The sequence below is a fragment of the Tursiops truncatus genome, chromosome 4 (assembly GCF_011762595.2).
Source record: "Tursiops truncatus isolate mTurTru1 chromosome 4, mTurTru1.mat.Y, whole genome shotgun sequence".
In the NCBI taxonomy this organism is placed as follows: domain Eukaryota; kingdom Metazoa; phylum Chordata; class Mammalia; order Artiodactyla; family Delphinidae; genus Tursiops; species Tursiops truncatus.
The window spans coordinates 130727991-130754189 of NC_047037.1; the positions used below are offsets into that span (position 1 = coordinate 130727991).

Consider the following 26199-nt stretch of genomic DNA (forward strand, 5'->3'; position numbering starts at 1 on the left):
CACGCTTCCCATTTCCATCAAAGCCTCCAGTCCCCATTGTACAGATTGATGCTGTAGGACCAGCAAAGGGGCCCACTGATAACAGGGTCCCCACCACTCTCTCTCTCAACTCTCCTGGGATTTCAGACACTTTCGCCTGCACCTCCAGCAAAGATAACCCAGGCCTCTGGAATGAATTCTTTTTTCTAGCTCTGAAAGTAATTATCTGCAGTCCCATCTCTCTCTTCCCCACCCCAGTCCACTCACATTCTCAAAATAAAACAGAACTCCACGGAGCATCATTTAGGAGCAGAGGGAAAAGCCTGTGCTTTGCGCTAACTGGCTTCTTCCCAAGCTAAACACACTTATGTAAACCTGACTCCGTTGCAGCCCAGCCTGCACACGCATCAGGGCACCCAGCTCCTCTGGAGTTAAGCTTTTGTTTACCCACTGTCAAGTGGGTATTTCCCAGTCAGCCTCTCCTCCCACGGAGACTGGCGGCAACCACCCCTACCCCCTACCCAGGCAACCAAATGTGACATCAAAGGAGCCCCCGGAGTGGCCATCTGTCCCTGCCATGCCAATGTTTATGCAATGTGGGCAGGAGAGGGACAGGACGACCGAAGAATCCTGGGCATCCTGCTGCATCATACCCAAGGCAAGGACACCCCAGGCTGCATGTGCTACAGAGTAAGTGACAAGAAAGTCCTCAGTCTGCCTGGAGAGGTTCCTTCTTCTTAGAAAGAAAGCTGAAACTATCTAACTTTCCTGAGGGTGTGCAAGGAACGGGCTTGATACGTTTCACCTGTGGGTACGCATCTAAAAATAAAATCAGCTCCCTAATTTTGCAGTAATTTTGTAATATTTTTCAAATATGACACAACTCACCCCCAAAAAGTCCTACCTAAACATGGTACTTCGGGCAATACCGACTTTACCAAATTCATGAACGATGAAGTGCTAAGAGGAATTGGCTAAGGTAGAAAAGGTAGAGATCAGAAACAAACCCAGGGGTCTCAGAATTCTAGAATCCTCACCTAAACACCTCTGTCTATATCTAGAACGGCAGGTCAAGATGCGTGAGAGTGGTCATGGATGTAAAAGTCAGATAAACCACAGTTCAAATCCAGGAGCACCGCATCGGTGTGAGTTTGGTGAAGTCACGTGGGTTCCATAAGCCGGACTTGGGAAGGACAGCACGTCCAAGGTGGTGGTGAGGTTCCATCGCGGACTCTGTTGACAGCACTGGGCAGAATCCCAGGTACACAGTAGGTGCTCAGTGTACGTGGTCTCTTCTCCTCTGCATCTTCAGTTCCAGCGCAGCCCTCCTTCCAGGACCTCACAATGGGGGCACACCCAGTTGGCCCAAGAGGAGAGGCCTCTGTGGACGGTGAGGCTGACCACCAGCTCAAACTCAACACACAAACTCTACTAAGGGACATCATGGTCATTTTTCAAATGGGGGGAAAGAAAGACACTTGACATCCTTCACCTACCATTTTCATAAAGTTTGTCAAACCACATCCCAAGAAGTGGAAGAGAATCTACATTATTCATCACATAGGTCTGCTTAAATTCCCTCGGGGGAAGACGGCTAGCCACCGTGCCTGAAGCCAAGAGATGATCTATCCACCCTGTGATTCAGCTGGAACAGCTGCAGCGTGAAGACGCGCACACGGGCTTGCCCAAAAATGGTCTAACAATTTTTAGATTTGCTGCCTCACTTATTTCATTTTTTCAATTTTGTCCCCTTGACCTCGTGATTTCCCTTCATTCATAGAACCCGGAAACAACCGTGGCATTTCTTTGGACAGCTTGGACCAGGTTTTGATTAATCCCCAAAGAATCAAATCACCAAACGCTTACTGTGTGGTTCTGGGCACCATCGCAGCACTCAAGGATTTACAGTCGGGTTGGGAGGAGAGAAGACAGAAGAGGCAACATCTGACAAATAATACTGGTTCGAGGGGAAAAGAGAATAACTCTGGGCTGCAACAGGCTGGAAAGGCAGCAAGGAGGAGGTGGGCTTGCACTGACTCCGAAAGACAGCTGGGGAAAAGTCACTCCAGGAGGAGAGCCAGTGGACACCTGCCCAGTGACAGGACTCAGTAAGGCTGTTTGGGGACAGTGCAAAGGTCAGCTGGGTTGTTCAGCCACTCATCAAGCAAGCATTTACAAAATACGCCATGGCAGTCTTTATAATCCACGATGAGGCAAATATACAGAAAAGGATGAGTAGTCCCGCCTTGGAGAGACACACGGAAGCGCTCTGGTTGAGAGCACAGCCCCTGGAGTCAGGCGACCGGGTTTCAAACCCTAGCTCTCCCCCACCCCCACCCCCACCCCCCGCTTCTAACGCTGTTACTTGGAACAAGTTACTTAAGCCGCAGATGAGAACTCGTGTTTAAGTTACTTGTTAGAAGCATTTCCAGAGAAAACCAGTTTGGAGAGTAGGAGAAGGAAGCCACAGGGGCTCTTTGGAGACAGGACAGGGGAAACCTCAGAGCTGTCCTGAAATACCTGTGCCCTCCTGACGGTCAGCCCTAGCTAAGGACTGCCCCAGGGGTACAAGGATTCCAGTCAAAGGGGAATCAAACCCTGAGGCCAGCTGGCCAACAAAGAGAAGGGGTTGCTGGCTGGTGGGGTGAAAGCACGTGTGGGAAGCTTATATGCACGAAAGATAACATGGATCTGAAAGGATGGGGACAGAGCACAGACGGCATGTGCTCAAGGGGTTAATCGTTGTTTTTATCATTATTGTGTTATCCTTTATATTATTTTTGCCCCTTAAAAAAAAGCCAATAACCCAATTATGACAATACAATGGGATGTAAAGTAGAGTGAGAGGTCTCCAGGCTGCCATGTGCAGACAGAGGAAGGCGTGGCTAAAGCTGCCAGTCTGGATTCAGGCGGCCAGGAGAACAGGTAAGACAGGAAGAACAGGTCACCGAGACCCACAAAGCAGGCCTGCGATGCTGGTGGGAAACTACAGACTACAGGGATTAGAATGCAAAAGCGCGCAGCCGTCACAGAAGAAAGCTAAAAATAGAACTACCATATGATCCAGCAATCCCACATCTGGGTATTTACCCCAAAGAAATAAAAGCAGGATCTCAAAAAGATATCAGCACTGTTCACTGCAGCATTATTCACAGTAGTCAAAATGGGGAAACCACCTAAATGTCCATCGATGGAGGAATGAGGGGGAAAAAAGGCGGTATACACGCGTGCACACGTGCACATGCGTGCACACGTGCACACATGCACATGCGTGCACGCACACTCCAGAATATTATTCAGCCTTCAAAAAGAAGGATATCCTGCCATATGTGACAGCACGGATGAACCCTAAGAACATTATGCTGTGTGAAATAAGCCAGTCTCAGAAAGACAAATGTTGCGTGACTCCACTTACATGAGGTATCTAAAATAGTCAAACTCATGAAAGTGAAGGACAGAATGCTGGTTGCCAGGGGCTGGAGGGAGGGGGAATGGGGAGGTGCTAATCAACAGGTATTAAATTTCAGTTACACCGGATGGGTAGTTTCCAGAGACTCGCTGTAAGATGCTGTATCTATTGCTCATACTGTATTGTACATTTAAAAATCTGATCAGACGGTAGATCGCATGTTGGGTTCTTAATACAGTTTAAAAAAACATTTTTTTTTTAAATTGCAGGGCTCATGCCTCAGGAAGCACCTGTGATTCACCGTCTCCATCAAATCGGTGTCACATCTTTTGTTCAAATCCTGGATCAACAAGCATAGGACCAAAATCTGATACATGTTAAGTAACACAGAATTATGTACCTACTAACAAGGCTTGGGTGGCTTTGTTTTTGGGAGGAAGGCAAACTTGAAAAGAATAAGTACAACTCTGTGTAGTTATAAAGCCCCTTTTGGTCTAAATCATTCTCTCCCAGTGAAGTAGAGGGGGGTTGCTCAGGGCACACGTCACGGTCCCCACATGGCAGAAGGAACTGAAGGGCACGAGTCCCTTTTTGCTGGACTTCCCTAGAAGAGCCTCGTGCCACACACAGGAAGTAGGAAAGGGGTCTCTGGAACAGATTTCTTTCCTCCAAGTGCCCGCACATCGTGCTCCTTTACCATTGGATCCTTCCAGCGGGAAGCCCCTTGCCTCTCATGCAATGATGACATCCCATCTGAGCACAGCAGTGACGCCCACGTGAAATATTCCACTGTAACCACACCCACTTCCCAGGTTAGATGAAGTTTAGATGGCGGCTCACCCTCTCTGTTCAAAATAACATGATCTCCTGTCCAACAGCCCAGAAAAAGCCCGTTCCGATACCAAGCTTCCCCTGCTGCTGTCCAAATGGATTCCTTGTTTCCCTTTTCTGGTGTCATGAGGGCAGGCAAAGGAGAAGCCAGGAAAACAAAGGTAGGAAGGTTACCCTGGAAAGTCTCTAAAATAATAGAATCAGAATCCACGGGAGTCTTCTTCCTCATGACTCAAGGCGTAAGGAATCGGTGCACAGGGGTGAAGGGTCACAAGGGGCAGACCCACCCAGCTCACGGTGGCCCTGCCTTGGGGTGCACCCCTACCCCCGCCTCATCAAGCCCGAAAGACTGGCCTGTCCATGCAATGACCCAAGAAGAAAGGGACCCCGCATCAGAGGATTCCCAGGAAATCAATTTCAAAGGCTCAGATTCTGGCTGGGTAGAAGCAGAACCCCTCTTCCCACCCAAACAACAGTCACAAAGAAGGAACCTCCTATTGTCCTGAACAGGAGGATTCGGGCAGGATCTAAGACAAGAAGGTCTTTAAAAGCTTGACTCTTCACGTCCCAGCCTTCAGCAAATACCCCACTTGCTCCATCCCAAACAGAAGAGGTTTCGCAAGGTCTCCAGACGTGCCATCCGCAGGGGCAGCTCACACATTCTAGGTGAGAGGCCAGGATTCAGAGCATCACACCCCATGGTACCAACCCTCCTCCCCTCCTCCTGGCCTTCGGGTCCAGAAAGGTGGGCCTCAGCCCACTGTGGTTCTGCCTACAAGAGCAGACACAGGTAAAGAATGGGTTTCGTGCTCATTTTTTATATTCCTCTAGAGGTTGCAAGCTCCTCCTCTCAAACCTTAATGAGATAATGCAGGAAAAGTACCTCATATGTTGTAGACACTAAATAAATCAGTATTTAGTATTCATATTTTAATGGTCAAAGAAGCATTTACCAGGCCCTTATTCCACGAAGGCTTTGTAGAAAGCACTTTGGCCACGCTTATTTTTGCCCACCCAAAGCTCATAATTTATGAAAGTCAGAATTCTCAAACACTAAAGCGTAGGATTCCAAGGTATCACATGAGGCTCTATGATCTAGTCCAAGATCTCACAAATCCACCCCGAACCATTAAAACATACAGCTTTCCAAAAGTGATGACCTCTCTCCCAAAAGTTTTACCAATGAACACCATGCTCATACTTTGTGGTCAAGCAAGAGAATCAAAATCAACTGGGGAAGCGGTGCTGTAAAACGCTAAGGAAGACGAGGGGCTCTCTTGCTCTCCATCCTCATAAACACCAGCTAAAACAAACAGCAGCTCCGGTGCTGTTAGTCCGCACTCGGGGGCAGAGCGGACAGGCCAGACCAAGGGTAGTTAGTTAATCAATCTGCTGTCTTGGAAAGTAACTCCATGGCAGAGGCCAATTCACTCCACAAAATGCAAACCAAGACTCACTCCTTGGGCAGAACAGCAAATGACGTTGGCACCGCCCCATAAAGCCTTTTCCCGGTTCACAATCCCTTCCTGTGCCCTGTTCAGCACTTTGCAATACTGGATGCCTAAATAAATATTAACTAATTATGCCGTAGATTCCCCAGGATCTTTTCAGTGGAGAAACCCCACGGAGCAAACAGCTAGTTTGGTGACTTCAATAACACTATAATCCTTTGTGCGGGAATATTAACCAGCCAACCTCCTCCACCCCGTGTTCTTCCTTTCCCTTCTTGGTTATGAGATCAGCCGTAGCATCCAACAATCCACACTTCCCCCCAAAGCACAGAGGAACTGCAAGCTCAGGAAAAATATTCTAGGAAAATGCAGCGGCGATACAAACTCGATATGGTGATCACCGCCCCGTCTACCTCCCAGTTCAATTCTCCCTGTCTACCTCACAGTTCAATTCTGTGAGTAACTAAACAAACTTTGCCTTTAAAGAAGCAACCCCGCTAACTTACAAACCAGTTTCTGCCAAGTTTTGAGCTTTGTACCCGTTTCATTTGTACCCTAAAGACAGCAAAAAAAAAAAAAGGGAGGAAGAAAGGAAAGAAGGAAGGGAGGAAGGGAGGGAGGGAGGGAGAGAGGGAGGGAGGGAGGAAATAAGAACACAGAAGTGAGACCCTCAAGGAGGTGAGATGAACTGAAGGGAAAAATAACAATGATCCCAGGAAGATAAAATTAAAAGTGATGGGGAAAGAATATACAGCCAGTTTACCACCAATCAACTAGGATAAGATGAAAATACTGAAAATGTGGAAAGTGCCCCTGGTAATTCCATCTCCCCATAATGAAGAAAAAACAAATGATAGAAGTGGTATTGTTTTATTCTGTTGCAATGACCTTGAAGGAAGGCACTGAGAGAACTATAGTATTGGAAAAGGGTAGGAGAGGAAAATACTCAGTGTACTACAATTTAATAAGTGTCTACTTTGTGCCAAACCACAAGACAGGTACCTTACATGATAACTCATATAGAAATCTCACAGCAGCCGCCCCCCCAAAGCAGTTTTCATTATTTCCATCTCACAGTAGGGGAAATGCAGGCTCAGAGAGGTTAGGTAATTTTCCCGGGGCCACTCAGCTAAAAGTGACAGAGCAGGAATTCAAACCCAGCTCCTTCTGCCTCCGAAGTTCTTGTTCTTATACTGCCACATACTCAGAAAGATTTTCTGAGAAAACCAAAATGCCAAGGCTCATGCATTAAATATGAACCAAAATGAAACATTCTTCCTCAGTCATTACAGCAAATTTTCTGTGCCTCAGTACAAAGTTAACCTGCATTGTGAAGCGGGTTGAAAGCACCTCCAATCCACATTAAATTCCCAGCAAGCCTTGTGTAAGTTCTAGTTAGATGCTTCTAAAACAATCTCGCAGGGTGTGTCCCAGTGAATATACAAAACCCACCTTACAACAACTTGATCCAACGTGTGTAATACTCAAGAATACAAGGTATGTTTTCATAAAACTAAAAAACATTATGTCAAAGACACATAAAGATAAATACATAATGTCTTCACACAACCAGTAGACTCAGTTACTTAGTTTTACAGGATCTTGAGATCTTTTTTGACAGAGTTCCACAGGGCAGAATTTTTTAAATGCATGTAAATTTAAAAGAAGTAGTCTTTGTTTATGCTTCATTTAAAATACAAACAAAACCAAGGTTGGGTCTTTCAAAAGACCAATAAAACTGATGATACTTTAGCAAGGCTGATCAAGAAGAAAAGAGAAAAGGCACAAATAAGCAACGCCAGAAATGAAAAAGGAAACATTTCTACAGATGCTATAGTCTTTAAAAATATTATGAAAGAATATTATGTGTAACTTTATGCCAATAAATTTTTTAATGAAATGGGAAAATTTCCATTTAAAAAAACAAAACTAGCTACTAAACCAAGATTGTCTTAATGGTCCTATTGCTATTGAACAAATTGAACCTGCAATAAATTTAAAAAAAAATTCAAATAGGCAGAGCCACACCAGGTTATTTATGGGAGACGTAAAGGAACTGTAAGAAAAAAAAATGATACAGAAGTTATAACACCTGCAAGGTCATAGAGTAGAATTAACCGAATTTCAAATGTCTGTGTGATGTTCCCCAGCAGTCCCACGTGACAGTGTCTAGAAACCTTTATGAATAATATATTCCCCTTTCTCCAGAGGAGGATTCCTGTTCCATAAAACTCCACCAACGAGGGTCTATTAGTCAGTTTCACCAGAACTATCACCAGATCCAGTCTGGTTGTCTTTCCTGTTGGGTGAGTTGCTAAAGGTTCCTTGGGAGGTAGGAGGAATCAGCAGCAAGTTCGTATGTATCTGCATGTTCTTTCTGAGCCCATAGCAAGCTAGAAAGCAGGGCTCCAGCAGCCGTGCCAGCCTGGACCATGCAGCCTGTTGTTCCTCCCTGGGACATGTCTAGAGTGGTTGAAAAGTAATTTCATTTTACTTCTGTATCATAAACTTCAGGGAAGGTGGAGGGTGAAAGCAAACTATGTAAAACTGTGGCCACAGCAACCTGTCCCCTGAGCCCCGAAGTTCAAGTGGGCTGGGAAAGCCAGGTTCTTCCGTTCTGGTATTAGAAGGATGACAGAATCAGCTACTAACATCCTCCTAATCGCACCCACCCCAGAACTGGGAGAAACATTTGTAAAATGCAATTTGGTTTTCTACAAATAGAGTGAGATCCACACATTTATTAACCTTCTTTTCTGGCCCTAAAAGGAAGACAATTCTCTAAAAATTCTTACAAAGCATTAGCTTACAAAACACACACACACACACACACAGCTCACACTGCTCTGTACTGACCTGCTGATCAGATATGAAATAGATGACACAGATAACAGTTAACCCTAAAGCCTCCACCTAACTCCCTCTGCAGTGAGTAAACACCACACGTGTCAAATGAAAGCTCCTGAGGGCCTCGAAACAAAACCTAAAGAATGTTTGCACTTGGCCAAGTTCATCGTTTAGTGAGACGTATGAAGTGTCTCTTGCAATCATCCCAACCCCGGTACCACACTCCACCCAAACTTCCTCTCCCCTTCCCAACCGAAATTGACTTAGGCAATCAATCTAAAGATAAACCAGCTGCCACAGAAAAACTAACATTTTTCAAAAAAGAAAAAAGATCCACATAAACATATATAACACCTCAAGAGCCAGGAAGCCTTGAGCTGAACTCACTTAAATCAGACACAAAATTAACGAGAAACCGAGAATTCCGATGGATGCCTCACTCCAGAACTCCCATCCAGGAGCCTGCTGGGTGCCACAGCTTCAGGTATTAATTTGGAAGTTTTTGTCACTTAAATCCCAAGACTTTCACGGGGTTCATTTTCAAAGACACTGAGCCGTAATTACTGAACGCGCAGCAGGACCTTTGGGGACAGGGCGCATCTTTGGTGGGTAACATGATCCCACAGCCTCCTTCCCAATCCCGGACTCTGTGCGCGGTCCCTGGTTACAGAAGGCAAGTGAAGCGCTTTCGAAGCCCGAACCCCTTTTCCCTGAAGCTAAAACTTACATGGGTGGCGTCGCTGGGCAGCCCCAGGGCAGCGTGGAGTCGCGGCTCGCCGGCCCCGGGAGTGGGGCTCGGGGCGCACAAGTCCCCGAGCGGCAGCTGCAGAACCCGGGGCTCTCATCCCGCCTCTCCTAGCCCAGAGCCACCCTCCGAGGCTGGCCCACACCACCCAATACAAAGAAATTTGCCGGTGAAAAGAAAGGGTTTTTAAATTCAAGCTCACCACTGCTCAGCAAGGCGCACATGCTTCTCGCGTCTTGCTTCCCATCTCTCAAACTTCCAGTAACACAAATGAGGAAGCAGCAGCCTTCCCCCGGCTTCTGGCAGTGGGAGTGGGCGTAACTTGTGAAGTTTCGTGCTATGATGAATCTGGTCATTTGGGTGTGTTGGAGAGGGTTTGTGGCTCCTCCCCGCCCACCGTCACCTCCCTGCTCTCCGCCTCCTCCAGTTTAATTCTCCCCTTTGGAGCTGGCAACGCCGCAAACTCCCCTGCGCTCAGCTCCTCCCATCCTTAGGGGAAATTAATTCCTAACAGGTTTTAACCATTTTACAGATGAACCTGGTCGCCCTGCAGAAAGCCTAAGTTCTTTTCAAATTATTTTTCGATAGCACATGGCAAGAAAGCAGTGCCTCTTACCGGATTTAAGAGGCTATAAATCTTCAATAACTGCTCAGCACCCCCTCTTCCCCGGCAGGAATGTGGGCGCTTTAGCAAGTGGAGACCTAATTCCTGAACATCTAGTTTAAAATAGTGGAGGACAGGGAAAAAAAGGAAAACAAACAAACAAAAAAACACCTTTCAGGGCTTCCCTGGTGGCGCAGTGGTTGAGAATCCACCTGCCAGTGAAGGGGACACGGGTTCGAGCCCTGGTCCGGGAAGATCCCACATGCCGCGGAGCAACTAAGCCGGTGCGCCACAACTACTGAGCCTGCGCTCTAGAGCCCACGCACCACAACTACTGAGCCCAAGAGCCACAACTACTGAGCCCACGTGCCACAACTTCTGAAGCTCACATGCCTAGAGCCCGTGCTCCACAACAAGAGAAGCGACCACAATGAGAAGCCTGCGCACCGCAGAGTAGCCCCCGCTCGCTGCAACTAGAGAAAGCCCGCATGCAGCAACGATGACACAATGCAGCCAGAAACGATAAATAAATAAAATAATAAAATAAATAAATTTATTTTTAAAAAACACCTTTCAGCTGGCTATCTTTCCTTTAAAGCTTATTACAAAATATTTCAGATATACAGAAATATATTTGAAAATAATATAATGAACCATGCAACACAAAAAATTAAAATTACCAATCTTGTTGAAGCCATCTGTAAACACCTCCCTGAAATGCATCCCCGTTTTCCTCCTCTTTGAAATATAACTGCTATAAATTTGATTTCCCAAGAGCAATTTTTGTATCAGTTTCTAAAAATTCTAAAGGACACATGCTAACAAAGTTCACCCGAAAGCAATCCAATGAGTATCTTTCACCTGGGCTTGCTCTTATTTCCCAAACAGAAGTTAAGTTAAGTAAAACTTAAAAGGACTAGACATTAAATCAAGCCTCAGGTGGCTGGTTAAAGAGAATGAAAGAAATCACAGTATAAGAAAATAGGATATCTGGAATGACAAGCAAGAGGCCGTATCTGAAAGAGTTGAAGCATTCATGGACGAAACTGATAGATTAATACAGCATTATCGTTTTACAAGGTTAATTAATAGCTGTGTCAAAAGCCAAGGATACTGACCCGCATTGTAAGGGGCTTTTTTTTTCAAACAAACAGCCTACAGAAATAGAAACACAGCATTCATCATGAAAGAAGTCCTAATTGCTCAAGTGCCTGCTGGAGTTATTATAGGCTGGGAGCAATACTCAGAAAAGGGAACCTTCAAGAAAATCATGATAAAAATCAAAATGGTAAAAACCATGATCCGTTCAAAACTGATTCAAAATTGAATAAGAAGTAGATGCCTAGTTCATCTTTATATTCCCACTACCTTGCAGAGAGGCTAGCATAAGTAGAAATGTAATAACTATTTGATAAATGAATGAAGCAAACAAACAAGAGAATGCCCATGAAGACTTCTGAAGGAGCAGAATGAAAAGAGAGTGGATAGAGCAGTGGTCCTTAACAGGAGGTGACTTTGCCCCCAGGGAATATGTAGCAATGTCTGGAGACATTCTTGGTTGTCACGACTTGGGGGTGCTATTAGCATCTAATCGGTGAAAGTCAGGGATGCTGCTAACCATCTTAAAAAGCACAGGAAAGCCTCCTACAGCAAAGCGTTATCTAGCCTAAGATGCCAATGCTGCTAGTGAGAAACTCTCACATAGAGGTTTCACTATCAACTGTCGATTAATTGACTTATTCCATCTATGACCATCAACATTATAAAGAGACTCTCCTGGGACCTACGAAAATATAGCACAGCATTTCTCCTTCATTTCCACTGTGCAGCATTTGATGGCTGAGAACCATCTATGTGGGCTCAGAAGAAACTGGGCACTGGGGTCAGAATCAGTAAAGCAGTTTACTGGCTTGGGGCACAGCCTCAGGTCCATGCAGCTCACTAAGCCAACAACTTGTGTTGAAATTGGAGGATGATAATCAAGAAGGGGTGGGAGGAAGAGGATGGAAAGCCAGAGTATCAGCTTTATAATCACTGCATGGTTGGGGAAGGAGGCAAGGTGTGCAAAGTGAAAGACATGTGAAAGATACATGGGGTCAGGCTTATCCCGGACACATCAGTCATTTCTCTATTGACGGTCACTAGCAGGAGACACTCCATTGAGAACAGGAAGGACATTTAATCTCATTACAGCTTATCGAAAAGCAAGTTACAAATCACTTACAAGAAAAAGAATGCAAACACCACAAAGTTTACCGGTCAGGGTGAAGGACTTACAAAGTGGAGACATCTTTTCTACAGGTTTTTCTGGTCTTATCATTACCTAATAAGTATTTCTTTTAACTGGAATGCCACATTTTTTTTTTCTTTCTTGAATAAGAAAGAGTTTTGCTGTTGCTGGGGAGTGGGGGGAGGTGTGGCCAGGCAGGGGGCAGTGGGTTTGTTCATCTTAAATCGCCCTTGAAACCTAACAGATGGTAGGTTCTCAATAAATGCATGTGGGATTAAACTGAAGGAGTACCCCACTTTATTGCTCACCTCTCAGGCCAGGAAATAAAGAGTCCCCTATACTTGCTTCTGGGGGAATCCGCAGGGCACCCTGAGTTCAAGAGTCTGAGTGACCTGTGAGTGCATAGAAAACCTGTTGGTTTCGTTCAGTGGCTGACAGATTGCCAAAGACCTGACACAGGTGAAAGCCCGTCAAGATCAGAACCCAAGAGGTCCCCAAGCAGCGGCCACCAGCCTCACAGTGGGACGTCTCTGTGCACCAAAGCGCTTACTCCTATAACAGAAGGAAGAGTGCCAAGCTGTGGGTCCCCTCCAAACACCACTTGACAAATTGGCGTTAAGGAAGACACTTGAGCCCTCCTTAAGTTACCAGCTTCTTAACCTGAGGTTTCTGATGCCACTCATTTTGCTTTTAAAAAGTCATATGAATTTAGGAAAAGAAAAAGCGACCACAGTTATGAGCCAGACCAAAAGAAATGAACTTAAGCGTGAAAGTACTGTATTTCTGTTCCAGAGAAATGCAACCAGTAGAGGGCGCACAACTGACTTTTGTTTTTAACAATTATCCACCATCAGGATAAACCTGGGGACGATGTTAAATGAAACAAGTCACAAAAATAATCACGCACTACCACACATGGGGGAAAAAAAAAGATTAAAAGCTAGCCTCCTCATTTTATAGGTTTGATTTCAGGTCTTCAAAATATATACTGTTTTCCAAATTTAAATGGCATCATAATAGCATAATACAACATTTAAGTAGATAAGATAGGCACTGAACACAGCATGTTTAATGTAAAACTAAAATGTTTTTCTTTTTTCCTAGGAATGAGCAAAATTAAACTTGCTCCATAATTTATAATGCTCTATTTTATTTTTATTATTTTTAGTTTCATGTTGGGTAAGAAGTTTTTCATACGCTAATGTCTACTGTAAATGTTTTCAAAAGCCTTTACTAAGTGATGGTGCTAGACCAACACCACCATGTCACTAATCCAAAAATTTGGAATATTTTTCCAAAATGTTTATTTTCACTTATATTAAAAGTCATCCAGCATTATTTTTCCCATTTCTGTAGGCTCTCAAATTTCCACAATCTGATTCAATAAGCTTAGTATTTCACTATCAAGAGGCTTAGAATTATTTGCAGATATAAAGTTTGTACCTCCTTCCTTTTGAAAAATATAAATTAAAATGTTTAAAAAAGCAAAAACAAAAAACATTTTGAAAAAAACTACAAGCCATGATGCCCTTATATGGTATTTATACTGTAAATGGATATTTACACAAGAGCTAGCTCAACAGGCATAATTAATTATAATTAATTAATCACTCAATTAATACCTGTTGGGAAACACCATTTGGTACGTGGGGAAGAAAGCCACAAAGAATTAAACTTCTCTCCTTCCCTTTGTCAGTTGAATTTACACTAAGAAACCAAAAAATTCCAGAGAGTTTATCCTCCCCAAAGATTTTTACTCAGTCTTTAACTTGCTTAGATCTACAATTGCATTGTAGATCTCACTGCATACAGCTATTGCATTAGATCAACAATAACTGGCTTTTAAAATTCCTTTTAAATTGTGCTCTCGACAACACAAATGCCTTCCTTAAACAAGAAGCTTCTGGATTATCTGTTCAAGGGTCTTCAAAACCAACCTGCTCAGGAATCGAGAAAGCTTAACCCAAAAGCATTACAATCAGCTGAACTGACAAGGTCTGCAAAGTTGTTACCAGTGCCTGCAATGGAGCTCCCCACCACCATCCCCAGCTTGCATACGGAGCTAGGAAGGAGGGTTCCCAGGAACAAGGTAAGCAGTGCTCACACCAACCTGCCATCACCTGTGTCACCTTGTATCAGCAGCAAAGCTGGGGAGAAAGTGTGTTCTCCTCATCAAGCTAGGTGAGGCCCAGAAGGGGTGTTAATTAACACAGTCAAATGAGCTGAATCCAAATAAAAAGACATTCCCCAGCATAATTACAGATCCAAACACAGATCCTGTTAATCCTATGATGTCACCATGGAAATTCAGAAGCTTATTCATGAATACATTTTGCAGCTGGCTGACAACTGATTGCCAAAATCAATTTTTTATATTTGAAGCTGATTGAAAGTCTAAATATGGATCCATCCCACCCACTCCCGGGCTTGGTGATCTGAGGATCCGCTCAGGAAACTGACATGTTTGAAAACCCTTGATTCAGCCCTGGACGAGGCCTTCCTTCTCTCTGACAGAAAACCAAGGTTTGTCCTTTCAGGCAATGTCTTGATATGCAAAGCCCTCATTAAATTTGATTTGATACAAGAACGTTTTACAACTTGAAACTCTGTACCCACCAAACTTAAAGACTCTTAACATAGTTTTCTCTGTCTGAAAACAGAATGCCTAACCAGTAAGCAGAAATATTCCTGAGAAATACAATGTCTGCGAAAAAGAGGCCAAGCGAACTCTAATAGTTTGCTTTTAGAGGCAACCTCCAGGATACACTGCAGTGACTTGAGTGTGTGGCAAGTTCCCTAAAATCTGCAGGCTTCACTTTCCTCAACAATTTAAATGATGGTGTTCAAATTAATTTTCTCTGGCTTCCTAGCCGGGGTGGGGGGGGGGGAAATATATATATATATATATATATATATATATATATATATATATATCTTCCAATTATATGTTTCCATGATTTTAAAATTCTCATTGGCTTTTGCTGCCCCAAATTACATTTCTTTACAGAACAACTTTTATCTCACATGCCAAGGTCGAGAGTTTCAGGACTCAGTGGTGGCCCACATACGTATAACTGAACCCACGCTTGTAACTGGAAGGGTGAAGGGGAGAGGGGAGGAAGTGCAACCAGAGGATAAAGGTAACAAAGAAGACAGAGGAAAAGTCCGTGAACCCTTAGCCCCTACTAGCAATCGCCCATAGGGGGCCAGATGCTGTCCTACCCACACACACAGTGAAGCTGTCGCTTCCAAGGGCCCTGTGTGCCTTGCACAAGAGGTACATGTGGTTGCTGGGGGTGAGAGCATCTGGGTTCTCACTGGTGTGGGATCTTTCAGGCATCTCTCTGCTTGGCCACAGTAAACAATAATGATTACCACTGGCACTGAAAGTCGGATCACGCTGAATAACGAAAGGACAAAGATAAGAAGTCAAGTTCTAATTTTCAGACCCGCCTTCTTTCCAAAGAACATGTAGCCAGGATAACCTTACCGTTCAGTACTGCAGAGCCTCCTGGAAAAGCCGGGTCAGGGAGCTTTCCCAATGGGGAGGCCTCATCTGGTCCTGGGAGAAGCAAGGACAGGAAGTAAGACGACCTTGTTCAAGTCCAGGCTCCACCAACAGCCAGGTGAGAAACTTAAAGCAAGCCATCCAGCTTCCCCTTCAGTGAAATGGGAAGTTGAAATCGATGCCTTTGACGATGGGCTGCATAGGTTAACAGGTTTTGTACGGGCACATGCCTAATATTTTCCCTAAACAGTAAAGGGCATTACACAGGCAAAGTCAGTTTCCAATCAGGAAAGAAGCAAAGCCTGTATCTCAAGCTATGGTAGTGTGTAGAATGTTTCTGATGTTTTTATGTTGATATTACTACAATATTTTGGTAATGGATAAAGTACAGTTGAGACACTAGTTACATGTCAGATAAGAGAGCAGGGGCCCTTCCAAGACCCCAGAGCCACAGAGAGACCTCTTGAGCCCTCCCTGTCGAGTCCCTATTGTGGAGAAGCATCAAGTCCCCTCAAGAGTGTCACTAGGGCTTCCCTGGTGGTGCAGTGGTTGAGAGTCCACCTGCCGATGCAGGGGACACGGGTTCGTGCCCCGGTCCAGGAAGATCCCACATGCCGCAGAGCAGCTGGGCCCACGAGCCATGGCCGCTGAGCCTGCGCGTCCGGCGCCTGTGCTCCGCAACAGGAGAGGCCACAACAGTGAGAGGCCCGCATACCACCAAAAAAACTAAAAACAAACAAAAAAAGAGTGTCACTAACGGTGAGCCACATCAGCCCTTGGCACTCACCAGGGACAGCTAATAAAACAGTATTTGGTTTTGTTTTTCATGAGCGAGAATACTTTTATTTTATATTAAAATACATCAGTAATTGTCATTTCACATTTTCTGGACCGGAACATATCCAGGTGAAGCTGGGTGGGAAGGACACACCAAACACTTGGGTACAATGGTGAAGAGAAAAGGACCACACCCACAGATGCATTTCTAACACCTGACACCTGACAGAGCTCTCTGCTAGTGACAGGGACATAATCAATTACAATTAGGGGACTTCTAATGTTGGGAACATGCTAATGGAATCCACTTGTCTTGCATTCCCTTCCAAGCGCTCAGGCATGAGATTTTATGGTCTCTAGGAGCACAGGGTACCATTTTCCCTAAACAAAGATCCAACTGCAAAGGTTATTTTCAATCAGGAAATACAACAAGCCTGTATCTCAAAATATTAAATGGCCTGAGGTAAGGCAATAGACACATGGAGGGTCACAGACCCATATACCTAAGAGCAGAAAGGGGGGAGGGGATCTTACAAATCACTCATTCATCTGAGGTCAGAGGGTTAAGTGACCCCCCTCAGGCTCACAGAATAAAATGATGGCAGATTCAGCCTAGAAGCCAGATCTACTGAAACAAACCTGCTGTACATGCCACCAACTCAATTATTACCTGCTTTTAAAAAAAATTCCATCAAATAAACATTAAAGACAGTATATGCAAATATAATTCTGTACCCCAACACAGTACAAAAGGCATATATAAATAAAAAGTGATATACATTGATCCCATCTGAAACTAAGAGCTAACCATAATAACTGGACGCATGAGAAAATTCTTGGCTCAATCCCAAGCAAGCAAACAGGAGGATCAGAGACCTGGGATGGAAGGATACAGTCAATCTAGGATGGCTGAAGGCAGGCTGATTCACCAGCAGACAGCATCCTCCCAAATCACTGTGGTGAGCTTGGCAAGACTGTGGGGGAAGCCTGGTAGAGACATGGGACACATTCAGGTACGCCCAAGGGGTCATGGGGGTGCCATGGTCAAAGACAAGGACTCCCCCAGTTAGGGAAGTCCTACTCCTAGAGTCCCGAGAAGTTAAAATATATCTCTACAGATGCTGAAAAACAGCATCATTTCTCACGTGCACATGAATGTTCACTGCAGAATTATTCACAACAGGTAGAAAGTGAAAACAAACCAGGTGTCCATCAGCAGGTGAATGGATAAACAGAACGTGGTCTGGTCCACGTAGTGGAATATTACTCAGTCATTAAAAGGATGGAGTTTTGATTCATGTTACAATACAGACGAACCTTGAAAATATTATGCTAAGCGACAAGGTCAGACACAAAAGGACAACTAGTGTATGATCCCACTTATATGAAATATCTAGAATAGGCAAATTCATGGAGAGAAAGAGGAGCTTAGAGGTTACCAGACGCTGAGGGGCAGGGGAAATGGAGAGTTATTGCTTAATGGTTACAGTGTTTCTTGGGGTGATGAAAAAGTTTGGGATGTAAAGAGCGGTGATGGCTGTACGACATTGTGAATGTAATTACTGTCACTGAATTATACACATAAAAATGGTTAAAATGGCAAATTTTATGCTATATATTTTTTACCACAATTTTTTTTAATGATTCAAAAAAGACATATCATTTTCAGCCTACTGGCTCAGGTACAGGTAGCTTTTCAAAATACTGCTGTTAAAACCAAAAGTAATCGAAACTTTAAGCACATTAACCAAGCTTTAAAAGGTGCCTTTCTCCTTGTCACATCACCAAGATCTTAATCCTACACCTGAAAGAGCAAATTTTTCTCTGATTGTAAGTGATAAAATGGGATTGTCTAATCTATAAAATTCAATCTCTTATAAGCATGAAGACAAAACGAGGCACACCTTTGCACATCAAGAGCTTTCCCAGGTGCCAGGTGTCACACCTGTACGGAATGTCATGGATCCACTTCCAGTAACCCATCCCAATCCCAAATGGCAAAGCAGAATATGAAGACAGAGAGGGTGGGATCTAAGTCGAGAACCGAAAGAGGAGGAAATAAATCAAATTCAAATTACCAACTGAAAGTACTAAACGGCACACATCTTGACACACCACATTTTACGCATTTATCCCATTCAACAGGCCTAGACTGGCCAGGAATTCCTTTTCTGGTCACAAGCCTATCACCTAAATTTTTGTAAAGCCCCAGTCCCTCATCTGTAAAATGGGTTATAATAGTATCTCGCTCATGAGGCTATGCAAGGCTGTCACTGACATTTCCTGAGTACTTTGTGAAAACCATAGGGCTGGGGTCTGCTCATCTATTTTTGTACCTGGTCCTCATGCCAACTCAACAAAGTACTATGACTGGACCCATTCTACAGAAAAAGAGACTGAGACACAGAGGTTACGTGAGCTGCCCTGCCCGAAGCTACTCAACAAGTAGGAGGCAGGTCTGAAATTCGAACTTGGCCTCACTTAGGCTGGAACCCCAGCTCTCCCGGATCTTATTGCTACAGTTGGCCTGTAGGCTTGTCATCGTCACTGACCTGGGCAGCCTCACACGCACTGCGTTTGTCTATATTATTCTTATCACCTTTAGTATTCAGATTCTGGGCTCACAAAGTCACAGAGCTGAGTCTGATTCCTGAAGGCTGCACTTACTCACGGGGCACCTCATCTCCCTCCCGAGGCCAAATGTAGTGGGAAAAGAACATATTTCAGGGTTTGTCATGAAGCTCCTAGAAGGTAATCATCACCCTGTCTGAGAAAGATGACTGAACAAAGTATCTAAGATGAGCAAGTTAAACTGGGCAACAGTCAAGGAATATGCCTCATACACACGTAGAAAATTTCTAAATACGTTCAAAGGGGCCTCTCCCATAAGCAAGATCTCCTGCAAGAGGCAAGTTCAAGGTCCGGGTTGAGATAATGAACCATCGGGTGGGTATTTTATACTAAGCTATGTGCAATGTTGGTTCACAGCCAAAAGAAATACATGATGAGCAGAATCTTGCCTGAGCTCAACCAGTTCGCACTCTCCCAGACTTCCTGGTAACGTACAGCAGGTGTTTCACAGGATGACACACTGCTCTTGACGTAGGTACCAAGAGTTACGCATGCCTGCTGGTTGGTATAGAGGAGGCTCGTGGAAGCAGGCTGACCACTGCTTCACTAGATCACCTGAATCACCACAGCTCAGTCTTCCACTCCCAGCTTCGTGGCTTCTGAGAAAAGGAACTTCTCAGCATTGGGTCACAAGGACGCCAACCCGCCAAGCTTGAGAATCCTTGCGGAGGGCTGGCTCGGCTCCAACGCGTTCACACGACTTGCTCAGGCTTGGGCTTATGACTCAGACTCGTCACTCCTCCCAAAGCCCTGTATCCTGAGGGCCTTTGTTGGTTTTTCTGGCCACAGATGAACTCAGCCCATTCAAGAACAGCTGTAATCCCGTCCACACATAACTTTCCGTTGGCGAAAATTAGTCAGGGCGGCTGGGTCTGAGGTCAGCAGCCTCCTGAAGGAAGACCCCCTACCCACCCCCCACAAAAAAATATCAAATACAGCTGTTAATGAACTGCCCATTTCCAGGCTCATAGACACTACCAGCACATACATGGAGCCTACTGACTCCGTGGACTTCAATAACCAAAAACAATATTCTTGGCCTTTGGCATCAGCATGGGATTTCGTTTTCATAAGGCTGTAGTGCCAGCTCGTGCTATTTGCTCCCATGGGGCCCAGCATTTGTTCTAAATATAAATGGACCACAGACCTCAGCTCTTTACTCAAGGTACCTTCTCTGTGGGGTCCTCCCAGCCACTCCCCCAGCTGCCTTCCCCCACCTCTCTCCCCCGACACATCTCCTTTCCCACTTCCCTGCTTTATTTTCTCCTCCTTTATACACACTAAATTTTCTTATTTTCCTATTTTCTTATTTATTGTTTCTCTCCCCACCCACTAGAATGTAAGTTCCACAAGAGCAGGGACTTTTATCTATTTTGCTCTCAACTCTATCTCAAGTACCTAGAAGAGTGCTTGGTACATGGTGGACCCTCAACAAATATCTGTGGACTGAAACTGAATAGACCCTCGTGATGATAACCAAGATCAGAAGCATGATCAAGACCACCCAGGCCTGAGATCGCTCCTTAAACCACAGAGCAAAGTTCTCTGCCACTTTCCTTTAGAATCCCACATAGCAAGAAGGGAAATAGTGAACAAGGGGAGAAGTATACATTTATTCCACCAATACACAAATAGTTGGGCTTTGCGACTTGTAACCCTCACTAAGAATTTTCAAGACACTGCATGCTGAATCTCCAAAATACATAGGATGGAGGGAGACAGGAGAAGATGGCGGAAGAGTAGGACGCGGAGATCACCTTCCTCCCCACAGATGCATCAGAAATACACCTACACGTGGAACTGCTCCGACAGAGCACCCAAAATACATAGGGTTGTTAACAGAAAGGGGGAAAGATGCCAATAACGCCTCCATAAAGTCAACCTCAAGGATCCCACCCTCAGTTCACTGGCTCCCGTCCTCCCGGACCACTCCTTCTCAGGCCCTAACCCAAATACCCCTCCACCTCCTGCTGGCCCTCCCAGCCGGCTTCCTCACAGCCCTCCATGGCCCATCATTAAATTCTCTTTCTTACTTCCTTGCCCCTCTATTACTTGGTCCCATCTGTTTGGCAAATATGCTAACGTGGTCAAATCCAACAAAGTGCCTGGTTTGTAACTGCACCCAGACAGTTGGCTCTGGCTGAGGGGGAAAAAAAACAAAACAACAACCCACTTGTCTTACTTTAAACCCATGACCACTAATATCAAGTGCCTTTAAATGAAATCAGCAATCTGCCACCAAAGTTCCCAGTCCATTCACATCCACTCATGAATGCACTCCAGTGTTCACTGCAGCACTATTTACAATAGCCAGGGCATGGAAGTAACCTAAATGTCCATTGACAGAGGAGTGGATAAAGAAGATGTGGTACATATATACAATGGAATATTACTCAGCCATAAAAAAGAACGAAATAATACCATTTGCAGCAACATGGATGGACCTAGAGACAGTCATACTGAGTGAAGTCAGGCAGAGAAAGACAAATATCATATGATATCATTTATGTGTGGAATCTAAAAAAAAATGGTACAAATGAACTTATATACAATGCAGAAATAGACTCACAGACATAGAAAACAAATGTATGGTTACCAAAGGGGAAAGGTGGGAGGAGGGATAAATTGGGAGATTGGGATTGACATATACACACTACTATATATAAAACAGATAAGCAACAAGGACCTACTGCATAGTACAGGGAACGCTACTCAATACTCTGTAATGGCCTATATGGGAACAGAATCTAAAAAAAGAGTGGATATATGTATATGTATAGCTGATTCACTTTGCTGTACAGCAGAAACTAACACAACATTGTAAATCAACTATACTCCAATAAAAATTAAAAAAAATTAAAAAAACCAAAGTTCCCAGTCCATTCACACCCACTCATGAAGTTCCCATCTACTCTTCTCTTCCCAGATGCCCAATAATTTCTCCCCATCTTGCTTCTCAGCTGATGATTTTTCATCCTACTTCTCCGACAAAATTGAAGCAATCACATAGGACCACCACCACTTCCTAGACTGTCTATCTATATTTACCAACAAGCATCTATCTGCACCCACTCTACCCTGCTGCCTGGGATCTTAGATAACCATCCACATCCTACCTCAAACCAATCCCTCCACCTGTGCCTAGACCCTCTGCATCCCCCTCCCTCCACTCAAGGACAATGCTCTAGCAATTTCCCTCTCTCTCCTCCACACCATCAAATTCCCTCATCCTACTGGAGCATTTGCATAGGTATGAAAATATGATTTTTTTGCCTCTAAATCTAAGTCACTTCTCAACACCTCCACTGCTGCCACTATACTCTGAGCTCCATCCTCTCCCTGCTGGACCACAGCACAGCCTCCTACAAGTCCCCTTATTTCTACACATGCCCATCTACAGTCCATTCTCATCCCAGGAGCCAGGGGGACCCTTTTAATGTGAAAATGAGACCACATCCTTCATCTGCTCAACCCAGGGGTAAAACCCAAACTCCTAGGAGGGGCCTACAAAGCCTGGCACCTCTTGCTTGGGCCTCATCATTACCTCTCTGACCTCGTCTTCTGCTCCTTCTACCTTTGCTCACGCTCCTTTAGCCTCCTTGATGTTCCTTGAACTTTCCAGACATGATCCATCTTTCTGGAACATTCCAGATATGCCGTTGGCTAATTCCTTTACATTCTTTAAGTCTTCATTCAAATGGTACCTTATTATTATTGTACCCTAACTGGGCGCACTTCCCCACCACAGACCGCCCTTCTTCCCAAAGCAGATCTGCTTTCCTTAACACATTATATCATTTAAGTTTAATTAATTGAAATGAAGAAGTAATAATGATAGCTAACACAATTAACAAACTACTGTTTACTACTTAATGATAATTCCCAAAGACAGAGATCTTTGTCTCTTTTGTTCACTGAAGTATTTCAACTACCCCGGACAGTGCCTGGAACACAGTAGGACCAAAAAGACCATTTGTTGAGTGAATAAATAGTATTTCTTTTTTACAACACTAGTTGGTAGAAGGGAGGGACAAAAATATGAAAAATAGAGAAAGAGAAGTTAAGAGACACAGAGAATACAGCAAAAAGGTGCAACATGCCAGAGAAAAGAGAAAAGGGCAAAAGAAATACAGCCTGGAAATTTCAAAAAAACACAAATTCAAGATTCATAAAGGCAAAGATCCAAGTCCTACAAACCCCAAACAGAAGAAATAAAAAGATATGTACACCTTGACATGTCAGAGAACTGGAAAAGCCAAAGATAGAAAAATGGTACAAGTAGTAAGAAGAAGACTGATGCCTGCAAACCATCCACTGGGTGGCCAGCTGACTTCTCCACAGAACAGAAGCCAAAGGATGACGAATGGGTTCTTCTAAGTGTTCAAAGAGAAGAACTGCCAACTGAGAACTCCATATTGTAGAAATAAAGGCCATTTAAGACAGTAATAAAATCATAATGTCTTAGGACGTTTAAAATAATAATATAAAAGAAAAATGACATACTATAACAGTATCCTATAAACCAGCTGGGGGCAAAGAGAGTTAAATCACTCTAATATCCCAGTATTATCTGGGAAGGATAAAAATGCCATTTATGTAAGATTTTGTAATCTCAGGTACCTATGGGTAATCTTGGGTCAAAAAGAGGTTTTATTTAAATAGGTCAGACATAAAAGGCAAATTACTAATAATTCTGATTACATTCAGGATAAAAACTTATTTATTTAATTAATAAATAAGAGAATGAAAGACAAGCCACACTGGGAGACAATCTTTACAATTCATAGAGTCAACAAAAGGATATTATCCAGAATATGTTAACACACACACACACACACACACACACACACAATATATCAATAAGAAAAAGACCAACTACCAAATAGAAAAATGACAAGTGATTTGAACAGGCAGGCCATAAAAGAGGATATTCCAAATGGCCAATAAACCTATGAGCAGGAGCTTAGCCTTATTGATTATCAGGAAAATGTAAATTAAACCCAGGAAATCCACTTATTACTAGAACAGCTAGAATTAAAATGAGTGATAATGCCAGGTGTCCCTGAGGACCTGAAACACCAGGAACTCCTTTACACTCTTGGGGAGCATGGAACTGGGTCAACCACCTTTTCTCTATTAAAGATGAAGAATCAGCAATTCCACTCCTAGTGATAAACCCCAAGAAATGCATGCACGTGTGCACTGGGAAAGATGTCCCCAAAAGTTCTTTGCAGCGTTATTCACAGTAGCCAAATGCTAGAACTAACCCAAATTTCACTAGCACTAGAATGGCTACATCAGTTAAAGTCTATTCATACAGTGAAACTGTGTACTAATGAAAATAGACAATTAGACCTACACATAACAGAAATGAATCTCATTTTTAAAAAGTGAGGAAATGAAGCGAGACCTAAAAGAGTAAGTGAAGAATGACCCCACTCATATAAGGTTCAAAAACAAGCAAAACTAAACTACAGTGCTCAGAGAGACATGCTTGAGTAATAAACCTGTGAAGAAAAGCAAAAACATGATTCCATAGAAGTCTAGCCCAGTTGTTATCTTTAGGAGGTGGGAGGAGATTGTGATTGAGGATGGAGGGGAGGTCTTCTGGAGGGCTGACAAGGTTCCATTTCTTGAGCTGGTGATGCCCACACCCCCATTAGGCTGTACATTCAAGTGTACTATTCTGGATGTGTGGCAGATTTCACAACTTAAAAAGAGTTTAATAAAATCCACATGAAAACTAACTAACGGGCTTCCCTGGTGGCGCAGTGGTTGAGACTCCGCCTGCCGATGCAGGGGACACGGGTTCGTGCCCTGGTCCTGGAGGATCCCACACGCCGCGGAGCGGTTGGGCCCGTGAGCCATGGCCGCTGAGCCTGCGCGTCTGGAGGCTGTGCTCCGCAACGGGAGAGGCCACAACAGTGAGAGGCCCACGTACGGCAAAAAAAGGAAAAAAAAAAAAAAAAAGTTTAATGAGTAAGACAGTTAATGACACATAAGATGACGTACTTGTTCTAAAGGGGATACTTAGTGCATCAAGGCATTCTCCTCCAACCATTAAACTAATAGGAGGTCATATGGTTATAGATTCTGGTGAGTCTTCTTTAAGGAATATTGTCATAAAAATAATTGATTAGATGATTGATAGACAGATATGGCATATATATTTATGTATGTATATGCCCCCCCACACACATATACATACATGTTTATGTATATGGTCAGCATAAGAATATACCTCTTGCAGGTAAGAGTGGATTCAGAACCCTCACCCTCTTCCCTACTTCTTCTCTGGAGTCCCTGGACAGCATGAGCTATGGGCCCGAGGCTTACAACCCAGGGGCACCAGAAAGGAAGTGAGAAAGGGGCGGTGGTCACCCCCACACTGAGCCCAAAGATTCAAGCCATCCACCCAACAGTGTTTGCCTTTGTCCTCATGATGAATCATGGATCCATTACCCATGAATGTGCTATATTTTTATTTTTAAAGAAAGGCCCATCTATCACCTCTTGGGGCAATGAGCACTCTGTCTTTCCTACCTGCACAGTGAGGCAGTTCATTTCTTTAATTTCTGATTAGTATCCAGCCTAGAAACAGGAACATCAAGTTCTCTGATGTCTGTTTTGCCTAGGTGTGGTGATGGGAACCATTCCTTTCCTCCTTTGTTTGTTACTATTTTTCTCTGCACACTTCACACCTCCACACTTTCTCCTTCCACCATCCCCAGACACAAAGATGAGCACATGGTCCAGGCTGGGATAATCATTAAACCTCAAGCCCCCGGACACAGTGATTGGTCCAAAGGTGGGTTAACTATATATATTAGCCAATCAGAGAACTTCCTTGGGAATTTTTTTTTTTTTTTTGCGGTACGCGGGCCTCTCACAGTTGCGGCCTCTCCCGCTGCGGAGCACAGGCTCCGGACGCGCAGGCTCAGCGGCCATGGTTCACGGGCCCAACCGCTCCGCGGCATGTGGGATCCTCCCGGACCGGGGCACGAACCCGTGTCCCCTGCATCGGCAGGCGGACTCTCAACCACTGCGCCACCAGGGACGCCCGCGAATAATTTTTTAAACTGAGGAAGTCAGCCTAGAGCTGCTGGTAGCCATGTCTCTGCTGCATTCAAATTAGACTGAGAAAAATCTAATCTGACTCGGAAAAACTGGGATGAAAGACAGAAAGA

At 44.2% G+C, this 26199-nt stretch overlaps 1 protein-coding gene across 9 annotated transcripts in view; it reads right to left on the bottom strand.

The window, feature by feature from the left end:
* Window positions 1–26199, bottom strand: part of TIAM1 (TIAM Rac1 associated GEF 1) — a 504950-nt gene that overhangs the window by 196526 nt on the left and 282225 nt on the right. The window contains exon 1 of one of the 9 annotated variants that reach the window (XM_019922342.3): window positions 9465–9588. The exons of 7 other annotated variants lie outside the window; for them this stretch is intronic. The gene's annotated coding sequence lies outside the window, so the exon portion shown is untranslated. Of the gene's footprint in view, window positions 1–9464; window positions 9589–26199 lie in introns of those variants that run through there. One more of the 9 variants, XM_033856012.2, reaches the window with a different exon arrangement.